This window comes from Eurosta solidaginis, chromosome 1, assembly GCF_040869045.1.
Source record: "Eurosta solidaginis isolate ZX-2024a chromosome 1, ASM4086904v1, whole genome shotgun sequence".
NCBI classification, from domain to species: domain Eukaryota; kingdom Metazoa; phylum Arthropoda; class Insecta; order Diptera; family Tephritidae; genus Eurosta; species Eurosta solidaginis.
This window is the reverse complement of record NC_090319.1, coordinates 182,650,050-182,654,476: the sequence shown is the minus strand read 5'-3', so window position 1 is coordinate 182,654,476 and position 4,427 is coordinate 182,650,050. Positions and strand designations below refer to the sequence as shown.

At 31.6% G+C, this 4,427-nt stretch overlaps 1 long non-coding RNA gene across 1 annotated transcript; it reads right to left on the bottom strand.

The window, feature by feature from the left end:
* Positions 1-2,769: 2,769 nt before the first annotated feature.
* On the bottom strand, positions 2,770-3,595 carry LOC137240133 (uncharacterized). Its single transcript, XR_010949608.1, has 2 exons — positions 3,142-3,595; positions 2,770-3,049 (listed from the first exon to the last, which is right to left on the bottom strand). It is a non-coding gene; the product is annotated as an uncharacterized lncRNA (long non-coding RNA).
* Positions 3,596-4,427: the final 832 nt, after the last annotated feature.

Sequence of the window (4,427 nt, the reverse complement as noted above, 5' to 3'; positions counted from 1 at the left end):
AGTCTTATTGATTTGGGCACAACATCCTCGTGTTTGAGGAATCCCTCCTAGTGCGCATCATCACGCAGCAAGCCCCAAAGCGGCGGTTACTCAAAGGCTAGTGAATTATTCAAATATGTAAAACTGAGCCCGAGTTTACAAAAATGCTTCTTATTCGCAACGAATAAAGAAACTTTACAAAAATAAATCTACATTACACACAAATTAATATAGGGACAGAATGTCTCAATTGTGTTGTTAGTGTACAAATGAGATTAAATGAAATACATACGCAAGAAAAAAATACAAGCTGGATAGCCTAGTGGTTAAGGCAGCTGCAGTTTCACTGTGTGATTCGCGGTTCAAATATCGGTGAAACCCTTGATAACATTACGAAATTGCCTTATGACGATGACGTGGCTGTTTTCGAAATGGTGCTATCGCAATATGCCAGTAAATGTTTCTTTCTTTTCAGTTTATCTTAACACATAAAAATTGAATATTAAGTTATTATAAGCCAGTGTTAACCTCATCAATTTTTAATATTAAGTATAAATCGAACACACCATTAAAGAAACAAACATAAATATGTAAAACTGAGCTCGAGTGTACAAAAAAGATTCTTATTCACAACCAACAAAAGAACTTTACAAAAACAAATCTACGTAACGCACAAAATAATATCGAGACAAAATGTCTGAATTGTGTTGTTAGTGTAAAAATGAGATAAACTGAAATAAGCAAGAAAACAAATACAAGCAGGATAGCCTAGTGGTTAAGGCAATTGCATTTCTTTCCAGTTTTTCTTAAACAAACATAATAATTGAATTTTCAATTATTATAAGCAGTGTTACCCTCATGATTTCTTAAATATTAGCTATGCCTTGAACACACCATTAAACAAACAAACATAAATATATAAACGGAGCCCGAGTTAAAAAAAAGCTTCTTATTCCCAACGAACAAAAGAACTTTACAAAAACAAATCTACATTACACACAAATTAATATAGAAACAATATTTCTCAATTGTGTTGTTAGAGTAAAAATGAGATAAACTGAAATAAGCAAGAAAACAAATACATGCAGGATAGCCTAGTGGCTAAGGCAATTGCATTTTCAACATGTGATTCGTGATAACATTACGAAATTGCCGATGGTGATTAAGTGGCTGTTTTCGAAATGGTACCCTCGCAATATGCCAGTAAATGTTTCTTTATTTTCAGTTAAAATAGTAGTAGTAGTTAAAATCAGTCTTAAATAAACATAGTAATTGAATATTCAATTATTATAAGTCGGTGTTAAGCTCATGAACTCTTAAATATTAAGTATAAATCAAACACCATTATACAAACAAACATAAATATGTAAAACTGAGCACGAGTTTACAAAAAAGCTTCTTATTCGCAACGAACAAAGGAACTTTACAAAAACAAATCTACTTGTCACACAAATTAATATAGAGACAGAATGTCTCAGTTGTGTTGTGTAACTGAAACAATCAAGAAAACAAATACAAGCAGGATAGCCTAGTGTTAAGGCGACTTCAGTTTCACCGTGTGATTCGCGGTTCGAAACTTGGTGAAACGTTTGATAACATTACGAAATTGCCTGCTGATGATTACGTGGCGGTTATCGAAAAATTACCATCGCAATATGCCAGTAAATGTTTCTTTCTTTTCAGTTTACCTTAAACTAGTGATGGACGATATGGCGATTTTGAGCTATCAGCGAAAATAGATATGGCTATTTTTGAATATCGGCTATTTTTTATAGCTATAGCGATCGATTTATTTCAACAAGCGATTCCATACAGAAGAGCGATTTTGAGCTATCAGTGAATATAGGTATGGCTATTTTTTACAGCTATGGCTATTTTTTACAGCTATGGCGATCGCTTTAATTTATCTTTAATAAGCGAATCTGCAATTATTTGTATACTTGTATAAAAAAAATTAATGTTTAACTCTTTTTACCAGAGTAGATTGAATGTTATACATTAATTTATACTAAATTAAATTTTATTAGAATATATGAACCAAAATTGGAATAAAAAGAAAAAAGTATGTACCTTTAATTGTAAACTAATGTAATGTGAAATTCTAATTTTCTGAGATTTTATGATATATATTATTAACTGGCTGACGACAATATGTTCAGACTCGTATTACACTCAATGAGATGAAACTAGCTGAAATAAATGTATATGCATCTTTGTTTTATAATTTTGTTAATTGAAAATGCTTTGATTTTTAAATGTAAGATGAATCAACCCGAAATAAATCTGTATATGTAACACCATAAAAACATGATTTATTTACTATATTATACTACACCGATGTATTCAGAAATACTCCGTATGAATTTATTTTGAAAGTTGTATTTGGCTGCATAAATTTGTACAGTAAAGTGAATCAATTTTTAATTAAAAATACAGAGGAAAAATATAGCAAATTCTTCAAACTATTATAAAAATATTCTTTAGCAGAAAATTAGCCACCCACTGCAGTGCCCTAGAAATTAGCCGGAGAATTCATATGACCATATGACAAATCTTGAATTGCATTCTCCCAAAAACCTTAAATTTTGAGTTAATCTGTTTACAATAAGACGAGTGATATATGTTTCTATAATTCTTTTATTTTACCATCAAAAACACAAATTTTATAAAACTGTTAACGGCTACTGCCTAGAAGTATGAACTTATGAATAACACAGGCAATCAATCTTAGGCCAAGTCTAAAGACCCATGTCTATTTGGCGTCACATAGTGTAATTAAAAACAAAAAAATTCAGTCATTCCATTTCTTTTATACATTTCATGAAATTAAAGTTTAAACTTATATTGCTTGTTTAATATTTTGACAAATATTAATTATTTTATTATAAATACTTAAATATAAAATCAAAATATAACGAATTTTATATTTTATGATTGGCGTTTAAAAAGATAAGGATTTTAGCCTTTTCATCATCTAAGCGCATTCTTCTCTCGCTTAAAATAAGGCCGGCTTGAGAAAAAAGTCTTTCACAGGGAACCGATGTTCCTAAACACCCCAACTTTTCGCGAGCTATAGCAGATAGATTGGGATACTTGTAATTGTTTTTCTGCCACCATAAAAAAGGATCAACTTTTCGTGCAATTACAGTTTCTTCTATATACCTCTGCACTTCGATAATTGCTTTTGAATGAGTTGTGCCTTGCGGTCTCTTTGATCTTTGCGTTGATTATTTTTGAGTTCGATCTTTCGCTTGTCTGTAAAAATTACCCAAACCACGTGGCTGCTTTTCTAGCCGACTTCACAATGTCTTCGTTCTAGTTGTTGCACAAGTTTGCTTTGTTCCGTTCGCTGTTTCGGAAAGTAAAGCACACAGATGAGCAATGATGAACGATATCTCCCTATCGATGATTGCATCGCTGCTATTAGTATTAGAATTCCATGCTGAAGGAAAATCGCCAATCGCTATAATCGCTATTGGCGATATTCTGCCAGAGGTGATTGTCATTCAAAAGAATCGAATGAAGGAAAATAGCCAATCACTGATATATTTGGATTGCAATAGCTATAGCTATTAGCGATTTGTCAATAGCGGCGATGCAATCACCAATAGCGAAATATCGAGCCATCACTACCTTAAACAAACATAACTGTTGAATATTCATTTATTATAAGCAGGGGTTAAGCTCATGAATTGTTGCTTATTAAGTATAAATCGAACAAACCATTAACCAAACAATCATAAATATGTAAAACTAGGCCCAAGTTTACCAAAAACTTCTTATCAGCAACGAACTTTACAAAAACAAATCTACATAACACACAAATTAATAAAGAGAGATAATGTCTCAATTGTGTTGCTAGTGTAAAAATTAGATAAACTGAAATAAGCAAGAAAACAAATACAAGGAGGATAGCCTTGTGGTTAAGGCAATTGCAGTTTCACTGTGTGATTCGCGGTTCAAATCTCAGTGAAATCTTTGATAACATTACGAAATTGCCTGACGATGATTACATAGCCGTTTTCGAAATAGTACCATAACAATATGCCAGAAAATGTTTCTTCCTTTTCAGGTTATATTAAACCAACATAATAATTGAATATTCAATTATTATAAGCCGGTGTTAAGCTCATGAGTTCTTAGATATTAAGTATAAATCCAACACAACATTAAACAAACAAACCTAAATTTGTAAAACTGAGCCCGTGTTTACGAAAAAGCTTCTTATTCGCAACGAACAAATTAACTTTACAAAAGAAAATCTACATAACACACAAATTAATATAGAGACAGAATGTCTCAATTGTGTTGTTAGTGTAAAAATTACATAAACGGAAATAAATAAGAAAGGACGTGTGGCACTCGGGGACTGCCGCGGTAAAGCTATTGCATATTATCAACTTATGCAATTATAATATTTATGCAACATTTTGTTTTCGTTGATATTA